At 56.7% G+C, this 10,201-nt stretch overlaps 1 pseudogene; it reads right to left on the bottom strand.

The window, feature by feature from the left end:
• Positions 1-1,602: 1,602 nt before the first annotated feature.
• LOC150040129 (tripartite motif-containing protein 43 pseudogene) lies at positions 1,603-9,235 on the bottom strand (annotated as a pseudogene).
• Positions 9,236-10,201: the final 966 nt, after the last annotated feature.

Genomic DNA, 10,201 nt, shown 5'->3' with positions numbered 1-10,201 from the left:
GCGCTAGCCCAGAGCCCAGAGGGCCGCAGGGGTGGCCCCCAGGCCCCGGCGCTAGCCCCACAACAGACCGAGACCGACCGACCGACAGACCGAAGGAACCACGCACCCACCGAGTGAGCCGCTCAAAGACCAAAGCAAACGTGAACAAGGATGAAAAGAGCAGATCCTACCGCTCTCACACTCAGAGGCGCTATCCAAGCTCCCAACGCAGACGGTCTCGCTGGGGTGGCCCTTCCTCCGAGAGGCCCGAGAGGCGGACCAGCGCTCTTATTTATGCTGAGGGGGGCGGAGCCCCCGGAAGGGCTTGCAATGACGCACCTGTTCCAGGCAACTTGATTTGCATATCAATAGGTGCTGGAATTGACCTTGCAGCAGCAGCAGCAGCAGCAGCAGCCACACCTTTCAATTCCTTTTTCAGGCAAATGCTTCTGACCACTTCTTTCTGCACTGGCCATTTCAAGGGAATTTTCAGTGAAAGTGAGGTTTGACCCCATGGCCAAAAGGCTCTTTCTTTTCTTCCCTTTTAGGGCCTCTTTCTTGTCTGGTTTCTTTGCTTCCTAGCTTGCTTTGTGGTGTTACGGGGCTTGAACTCTGGGCCCCGTCCCTGAACTCTTCAGCTCATGGCTACTGCCCTACCCCTGGAGCCACAGCCCAACTTCCCATTTTTCTAATGATTCTTTGGAGCTGCGAGTCTCAGGTCCTGTAGTTGCCAGGCTGGCGTTGAACTGCAGTCCTCAGACCTCAGCCTCCTCAGTAGCTAGGACGTTGAGACTTGAGACACCCCTCCCCAAACCGACTTTTTTCCTCCCTCCTCCCCCAACTCATTTCTCTCCATCTCGTACTTTATGACTTAACCACGCAACGTGGCCAAGCTCGCTGGGAACAGCCATCCTACCTTGTGTTTCCTAAAGAGAGCTGAGGGAGTGTATGTCATGGTACTGGGGCATCCTCCTACAGTTTATTTTTGGAACTCCTTAGGAACCTCTGTTGGGCAGGGTCTTCACCCCTTGAGCCCTGCCCCCCTCTCACAAGGTATCAGCATCCGAACTCAACAGACAAGTAAGCCAGGAGCACTAGGGCCCTCAGGGCACTAGGGTCCTCTCAGCTATGTGGAAAGCGTGAACAGGAGGATCTCAGTCAGCTTTGTCCTGGAAGGTGGTCCCAAGGAATGGGATCCAGCTAGGCAAGCACTCCGTTGCACTGGGCCAAACGACCGGAGCCTGTCTTTCCTCGCATATTTGTTGGTTTCTTTTGGTGGTGGTTACGGTTTTCACTGTTTTTTTTTTTCCTTTGGTGTTCCTGTTTTTCTGTGTAGGGTTTCGCGGGGAGGAGTCGTTCACTCCTTGGGTTTTGGTTTCATTTGGGGTGGGTGGGGTGTGTTGTTGCTCTGTTGTTGCTTTGTTTGCGCTTTTGTTCCGGGAAGAGGCTCTTTGTTTTGGCATGGTCTCTTGTGGACTTTGACCTTCCGGTTCACCCTTTCCCCATAGCTGAGACCACAGGCCAGAGAGCCCCTGGCTTACCGGTTGGTTGAGTTGGCACGGCGACAACTTGTGAGCCGGGTTCTCGGGTGCGGAGTTCCCAACACCTGGAAAGGCCCTCCACTCACTGCAATGGGTTGCCCCTGTGAAAAACGGGCCTGACCGGGAATTGCAGAGTGCCATTGGGGTATCTCCAGATAAGGGAACTCTTGGCGACATTCCAAAAGCTCACAGTCCCACTGTCCAGGTCAAGGAAGACCCCAACCAGGTCCAGAGGCATCTCCATGTAGTGAGACACAAGTGGAGAAGTAGTGAACAGACTGTCGTAGGTGTTGGATTTCATAGCTAAGAGAAGAAAGAGGTCCTGAGATTCATCCATGGGGAGGTCTCTCCCCACCGCCGAGTCCCTGCAGACTCCTACAGCCCAGGTGGAAGAACCTTTGGCACTGAGCTCCCAGTAATGTTTCCCCGAGCTGAAGACCTGGGCCCCGAAGGCGGTCGAGTCGATGGAGTGTTCAGCAGGATTCCCAAGCGTGTCTCCACGGGCGGCTCCAACCTCTCGCGGAGGAGCGGGCGGCTCACCTTGATTGTGGGCAGCCTCTCGCAAGGAAATGCCCACTCGGTACCTGTTGAGTGTCTCCAGTACTCCAGGGACTGGAAGAGCACGGAGCTGTGGCCTCACAGGGCCAGGCATGAAGGCCAGCACTTCCTTGCCACTCTCCAGTGTCAGGTCGACAGACCTGAGAAGTTCCAGGTCTGGCTTCTGGTACGTCTGGATGAGCTCCTGGTAGGTTTCTCTGAGCTGGCGCCTCTTCTGAATCATCTGGGTCTCCATTTGGCTGAGTTGCCCTAAAACCTGTCTTCCTTGGCTGAGAAGTCTGTCCGAATGCTGCTTTTCCTCCTCGTGGCGTTCCCGATCCAGCATGGCAAAAACCTCCTTGGTGGTCCCTCGGTAGAGGTTCACATAGCGAACCCACTGGACGATGAGTCTCCTGTTCTTGTGGATGTTCCTCTGGTTTTCTTGTACCTTGTTCCAGATGGTGGACATCAGCTTGCAAATGGCCTCCCGCTGCTCTTCAGCAGCCGTTTCCACGGGCTGGTGGTTGTGAGACTCGTGCTCCTGAGAGCGGGAGCACTGCGCACAGAGCAGGTCCTTGCCGACCTGGCAGAAGATGTGCCTTGTCTCCTTGTGTGGGCCACACTTGTGTTCCTCCGAGCTCAGGATTCGCCAGAGGCTGGCTTTTCTGGCAAGGGCCGCCAGGCTCTTCAGAAGGACGTCAGACCTGAGGTCTCCCTGCTGGGTGGGTTCGCGGCAGGCAGGGCACGTTCCTGGGGGGGTCTGCCTTTCGTGCCAGGACAGGCAGAGACAAGGTCGACAGAAACTGTGGCCGCAGTCTATGGTGACTGGGTCTAGGAAGGTATTTCTGCAGACGGCGCAGCTCAGCTCCTTCTGGAAGGCTTGCAGAGCCGCGCCGTCCATCCTTGAAAGCGGGGAGCCGGGCGTCGCCGGCTCGCACCGCTGATCTTGGCTACTCGGGGGGCTGGGATCTGAAGGTCCCGCTTCCCGGCCTGCCCGCGCAGGAAAGCGCGCCTGGCCCCCTTCTCTCCTCCCTCCGATCGACCACACGGTAATCAGGCGCGGCGCCGCGGCTCCAGTGGCACAGCGCTAGCCCAGAGCCCAGAGGGCCGCAGGGGTGGCCCCCAGGCCCCGGCGCTAGCCCCACAACAGACCGAGACCGACCGACCGACAGACCGAAGGAACCACGCACCCACCGAGTGAGCCGCTCAAAGACCAAAGCAAACGTGAACAAGGATGAAAAGAGCAGATCCTACCGCTCTCACACTCAGAGGCGCTATCCAAGCTCCCAACGCAGACGGTCTCGCTGGGGTGGCCCTTCCTCCGAGAGGCCCGAGAGGCGGACCAGCGCTCTTATTTATGCTGAGGGGGGCGGAGCCCCCGGAAGGGCTTGCAATGACGCACCTGTTCCAGGCAACTTGATTTGCATATCAATAGGTGCTGGAATTGACCTTGCAGCAGCAGCAGCAGCAGCAGCCACACCTTTCAATTCCTTTTTCAGGCAAATGCTTCTGACCACTTCTTTCTGCACTGGCCATTTCAAGGGAATTTTCAGTGAAAGTGAGGTTTGACCCCATGGCCAAAAGGCTCTTTCTTTTCTTCCCTTTTAGGGCCTCTTTCTTGTCTGGTTTCTTTGCTTCCTAGCTTGCTTTGTGGTGTTACGGGGCTTGAACTCTGGGCCCCGTCCCTGAACTCTTCAGCTCATGGCTACTGCCCTACCCCTGGAGCCACAGCCCAACTTCCCATTTTTCTAATGATTCTTTGGAGCTGCGAGTCTCAGGTCCTGTAGTTGCCAGGCTGGCGTTGAACTGCAGTCCTCAGACCTCAGCCTCCTCAGTAGCTAGGATGTTGAGACTTGAGACACCCCTCCCCAAACCGACTTTTTTCCTCCCTCCTCCCCCAACTCATTTCTCTCCATCTCGTACTTTATGACTTAACCACGCAACGTGGCCAAGCTCGCTGGGAACAGCCATCCTACCTTGTGTTTCCTAAAGAGAGCTGAGGGAGTGTATGTCATGGTACTGGGGCATCCTCCTACAGTTTATTTTTGGAACTCCTTAGGAACCTCTGTTGGGCAGGGTCTTCACCCCTTGAGCCCTGCCCCCCTCTCACAAGTTATCAGCATCCCAACTCAACAGACAAGTAAGCCAGGAGCACTAGGGCCCTCAGGGCACTAGGGTCCTCTCAGCTATGTGGAAAGCGTGAACAGGAGGATCTCAGTCAGCTTTGTCCTGGAAGGTGGTCCCAAGGAATGGGATCCAGCTAGGCAAGCACTCCGTTGCACTGGGCCAAACGACCGGAGCCTGTCTTTCCTCGCATATTTGTTGGTTTCTTTTGGTGGTGGTTACGGTTTTCACTGTTTTTTTTTTCCTTTGGTGTTCCTGTTTTTCTGTGTAGGGTTTCGCGGGGAGGAGTCGTTCACTCCTTGGGTTTTGGTTTCATTTGGGGTGGGTGGGGTGTGTTGTTGCTCTGTTGTTGCTTTGTTTGCGCTTTTGTTCCGGGAAGAGGCTCTTTGTTTTGGCATGGTCTCTTGTGGACTTTGACCTTCCGGTTCACCCTTTCCCCATAGCTGAGACCACAGGCCAGAGAGCCCCTGGCTTACCGGTTGGTTGAGTTGGCACGGCGACAACTTGTGAGCCGGGTTCTCGGGTGCGGAGTTCCCAACACCTGGAAAGGCCCTCCACTCACTGCAATGGGTTGCCCCTGTGAAAAACGGGCCTGACCGGGAATTGCAGAGTGCCATTGGGGTATCTCCAGATAAGGGAACTCTTGGCGACATTCCAAAAGCTCACAGTCCCACTGTCCCGGTCAAGGAAGACCCCAACCAGGTCCAGAGGCATCTCCATGTAGTGAGACACAAGTGGAGAAGTAGTGAACAGACTGTCGTAGGTGTTGGATTTCATAGCTAAGAGAAGAAAGAGGTCCTGAGATTCATCCATGGGGAGGTCTCTCCCCACCGCCGAGTCCCTGCAGACTCCTACAGCCCAGGTGGAAGAACCTTTGGCACTGAGCTCCCAGTAATGTTTCCCCGAGCTGAAGACCTGGGCCCCGAAGGCGGTCGAGTCGATGGAGTGTTCAGCAGGATTCCCAAGCGTGTCTCCACGGGCGGCTCCAACCTCTCGCGGAGGAGCGGGCGGCTCACCTTGATTGTGGGCAGCCTCTCGCAAGGAAATGCCCACTCGGTACCTGTTGAGTGTCTCCAGTACTCCAGGGACTGGAAGAGCACGGAGCTGTGGCCTCACAGGGCCAGGCATGAAGGCCAGCACTTCCTTGCCACTCTCCAGTGTCAGGTCGACAGACCTGAGAAGTTCCAGGTCTGGCTTCTGGTACGTCTGGATGAGCTCCTGGTAGGTTTCTCTGAGCTGGCGCCTCTTCTGAATCATCTGGGTCTCCATTTGGCTGAGTTGCCCTAAAACCTGTCTTCCTTGGCTGAGAAGTCTGTCCGAATGCTGCTTTTCCTCCTCGTGGCGTTCCCGATCCAGCATGGCAAAAACCTCCTTGGTGGTCCCTCGGTAGAGGTTCACATAGCGAACCCACTGGACGATGAGTCTCCTGTTCTTGTGGATGTTCCTCTGGTTTTCTTGTACCTTGTTCCAGATGGTGGACATCAGCTTGCAAATGGCCTCCCGCTGCTCTTCAGCAGCCGTTTCCACGGGCTGGTGGTTGTGAGACTCGTGCTCCTGAGAGCGGGAGCACTGCGCACAGAGCAGGTCCTTGCCGACCTGGCAGAAGATGTGCCTTGTCTCCTTGTGTGGGCCACACTTGTGTTCCTCCGAGCTCAGGATTCGCCAGAGGCTGGCTTTTCTGGCAAGGGCCGCCAGGCTCTTCAGAAGGACGTCAGACCTGAGGTCTCCCTGCTGGGTGGGTTCGCGGCAGGCAGGGCACGTTCCTGGGGGGGTCTGCCTTTCGTGCCAGGACAGGCAGAGACAAGGTCGACAGAAACTGTGGCCGCAGTCTATGGTGACTGGGTCTAGGAAGGTATTTCTGCAGACGGCGCAGCTCAGCTCCTTCTGGAAGGCTTGCAGAGCCGCGCCGTCCATCCTTGAAAGCGGGGAGCCGGGCGTCGCCGGCTCGCACCGCTGATCTTGGCTACTCGGAGGGCTGGGATCTGAAGGTCCCGCTTCCCGGCCTGCCCCCGCAGGAAAGCGCGCCTGGCCCCCTTCTCTCCTCCCTCCGATCGACCACACGGTAATCAGGCGCGGCGCCGCGGCTCCAGTGGCACAGCGCTAGCCCAGAGCCCAGAGGGCCGCAGGGGTGGCCCCCAGGCCCCGGCGCTAGCCCCACAACAGACCGAGACCGACCGACCGACAGACCGAAGGAACCACGCACCCACCGAGTGAGCCGCTCAAAGACCAAAGCAAACGTGAACAAGGATGAAAAGAGCAGATCCTACCGCTCTCACACTCAGAGGCGCTATCCAAGCTCCCAACGCAGACGGTCTCGCTGGGGTGGCCCTTCCTCCGAGAGGCCCGAGAGGCGGACCAGCGCTCTTATTTATGCTGAGGGGGGCGGAGCCCCCGGAAGGGCTTGCAATGACGCACCTGTTCCAGGCAACTTGACTTGCATATCAATAGGTGCTGGAATTGACCTTGCAGCAGCAGCAGCAGCAGCAGCCACACCTTTCAATTCCTTTTTCAGGCAAATGCTTCTGACCACTTCTTTCTGCACTGGCCATTTCAAGGGAATTTTCAGTGAAAGTGAGGTTTGACCCCATGGCCAAAAGGCTCTTTCTTTTCTTCCCTTTTAGGGCCTCTTTCTTGTCTGGTTTCTTTGCTTCCTAGCTTGCTTTGTGGTGTTACGGGGCTTGAACTCTGGGCCCCGTCCCTGAACTCTTCAGCTCATGGCTACTGCCCTACCCCTGGAGCCACAGCCCAACTTCCCATTTTTCTAATGATTCTTTGGAGCTGCGAGTCTCAGGTCCTGTAGTTGCCAGGCTGGCGTTGAACTGCAGTCCTCAGACCTCAGCCTCCTCAGTAGCTAGGATGTTGAGACTTGAGACACCCCTCCCCAAACCGACTTTTTTCCTCCCTCCTCCCCCAACTCATTTCTCTCCATCTCGTACTTTATGACTTAACCACGCAACGTGGCCAAGCTCGCTGGGAACAGCCATCCTACCTTGTGTTTCCTAAAGAGAGCTGAGGGAGTGTATGTCATGGTACTGGGGCATCCTCCTACAGTTTATTTTTGGAACTCCTTAGGAACCTCTGTTGGGCAGGGTCTTCACCCCTTGAGCCCTGCCCCCCTCTCACAAGTTATCAGCATCCCAACTCAACAGACAAGTAAGCCAGGAGCACTAGGGCCCTCAGGGCTCTAGGGTCCTCTCAGCTATGTGGAAAGCGTGAACAGGAGGATCTCAGTCAGCTTTGTCCTGGAAGGTGGTCCCAAGGAATGGGATCCAGCTAGGCAAGCACTCCGTTGCACTGGGCCAAACGACCGGAGCCTGTCTTTCCTCGCATATTTGTTGGTTTCTTTTGGTGGTGGTTACGGTTTTCACTGTTTTTTTTTTTTTCCTTTGGTGTTCCTGTTTTTCTGTGTAGGGTTTTGCGGGGAGGAGTCGTTCACTCCTTGGGTTTTGGTTTCATTTGGGGTGGGTGGGGTGTGTTGTTGCTCTGTTGTTGCTTTGTTTGCGCTTTTGTTCCGGGAAGAGGCTCTTTGTTTTGGCATGGTCTCTTGTGGACTTTGACCTTCCGGTTCACCCTTTCCCCATAGCTGAGACCACAGGCCAGAGAGCCCCTGGCTTACCGGTTGGTTGAGTTGGCACGGCGACAACTTGTGAGCCGGGTTCTCGGGTGCGGAGTTCCCAACACCTGGAAAGGCCCTCCACTCACTGCAATGGGTTGCCCCTGTGAAAATCGGGCCTGACCGGAAATTGCAGAGTGCCATTGGGGTATCTCCAGATAAGGGAACTCTTGGCGACATTCCAAAAGCTCACAGTCCCACTGTCCCGGTCAAGGAAGACCCCAACCAGGTCCAGAGGCATCTCCATGTAGTGAGACGCAAGTGGAGAAGTAGTGAACAGACTGTCGTAGGTGTTGGATTTCATAGCTAAGAGAAGAAAGAGGTCCTGAGATTCATCCATGGGGAGGTCTCTCCCCACCGCCGAGTCCCTGCAGACTCCTACAGCCCAGGTGGAAGAACCTTTGGCACTGAGCTCCCAGTAATGTTTCCCCGAGCTGAAGACCTGGGCCCCGAAGGCGGTCGAGTCGATGGAGTGTTCAGCAGGATTCCCAAGCGTGTCTCCACGGGCGGCTCCAACCTCTCGCGGAGGAGCGGGCGGCTCACCTTGATTGTGGGCAGCCTCTCGCAAGGAAATGCCCACTCGGTACCTGTTGAGTGTCTCCAGTACTCCAGGGACTGGAAGAGCACGGAGCTGTGGCCTCACAGGGCCAGGCATGAAGGCCAGCACTTCCTTGCCACTCTCCAGTGTCAGGTCGACAGACCTGAGAAGTTCCAGGTCTGGCTTCTGGTACGTCTGGATGAGCTCCTGGTAGGTTTCTCTGAGCTGGCGCCTCTTCTGAATCATCTGGGTCTCCATTTGGCTGAGTTGCCCTAAAACCTGTCTTCCTTGGCTGAGAAGTCTGTCCGAATGCTGCTTTTCCTCCTCGTGGCGTTCCCGATCCAGCATGGCAAAAACCTCCTTGGTGGTCCCTCGGTAGAGGTTCACATAGCGAACCCACTGGACGATGAGTCTCCTGTTCTTGTGGATGTTCCTCTGGTTTTCTTGTACCTTGTTCCAGATGGTGGACATCAGCTTGCAAATGGCCTCCCGCTGCTCTTCAGCAGCCGTTTCCACGGGCTGGTGGTTGTGAGACTCGTGCTCCTGAGAGCGGGAGCACTGCGCACAGAGCAGGTCCTTGTCGACCTGGCAGAAGATGTGCCTTGTCTCCTTGTGTGGGCCACACTTGTGTTCCTCCGAGCTCAGGATTCGCCAGAGGCTGGCTTTTCTGGCAAGGGCCGCCAGGCTCTTCAGAAGGACGTCAGACCTGAGGTCTCCCTGCTGGGTGGGTTCGCGGCAGGCAGGGCACGTTCCTGGGGGGGTCTGCCTTTCGTGCCAGGACAGGCAGAGACAAGGTCGACAGAAACTGTGGCCGCAGTCTATGGTGACTGGGTCTAGGAAGGTATTTCTGCAGACGGCGCAGCTCAGCTCCTTCTGGAAGGCTTGCAGAGCCGCGCCGTCCATCCTTGAAAGCGGGGAGCCGGGCGTCGCCGGCTCGCACCGCTGATCTTGGCTACTCGGAGGGCTGGGATCTGAAGGTCCCGCTTCCCGGCCTGCCCCCGCAGGAAAGCGCGCCTGGCCCCCTTCTCTCCTCCCTCCGATCGACCACACGGTAATCAGGCGCGGCGCCGCGGCTCCAGTGGCACAGCGCTAGCCCAGAGCCCAGAGGGCCGCAGGGGTGGCCCCCAGGCCCCGGCGCTAGCCCCACAACAGACCGAGACCGACCGACCGACAGACCGAAGGAACCACGCACCCACCGAGTGAGCCGCTCAAAGACCAAAGCAAACGTGAACAAGGATGAAAAGAGCAGATCCTACCGCTCTCACACTCAGAGGCGCTATCCAAGCTCCCAACGCAGACGGTCTCGCTGGGGTGGCCCTTCCTCCGAGAGGCCCGAGAGGCGGACCAGCGCTCTTATTTATGCTGAGGGGGGCGGAGCCCCCGGAAGGGCTTGCAATGACGCACCTGTTCCAGGCAACTTGACTTGCATATCAATAGGTGCTGGAATTGACCTTGCAGCAGCAGCAGCAGCAGCAGCCACACCTTTCAATTCCTTTTTCAGGCAAATGCTTCTGACCACTTCTTTCTGCACTGGCCATTTCAAGGGAATTTTCAGTGAAAGTGAGGTTTGACCCCATGGCCAAAAGGCTCTTTCTTTTCTTCCCTTTTAGGGCCTCTTTCTTGTCTGGTTTCTTTGCTTCCTAGCTTGCTTTGTGGTGTTACGGGGCTTGAACTCTGGGCCCCGTCCCTGAACTCTTCAGCTCATGGCTACTGCCCTACCCCTGGAGCCACAGCCCAACTTCCCATTTTTCTAATGATTCTTTGGAGCTGCGAGTCTCAGGTCCTGTAGTTGCCAGGCTGGCGTTGAACTGCAGTCCTCAGACCTCAGCCTCCTCAGTAGCTAGGATGTTGAGACTTGAGACACCCCTC

This window comes from Megascapheus bottae, unplaced genomic scaffold (genome assembly GCF_031878675.1).
Source record: "Megascapheus bottae isolate mThoBot1 unplaced genomic scaffold, mThoBot2.hap1 HAP1_SCAFFOLD_48, whole genome shotgun sequence".
Taxonomy (NCBI): Eukaryota; Metazoa; Chordata; class Mammalia; order Rodentia; family Geomyidae; genus Megascapheus; species Megascapheus bottae.
Note: the sequence above shows the minus strand (reverse complement) of the source record. Positions and strands in the feature narration are given on the sequence as shown.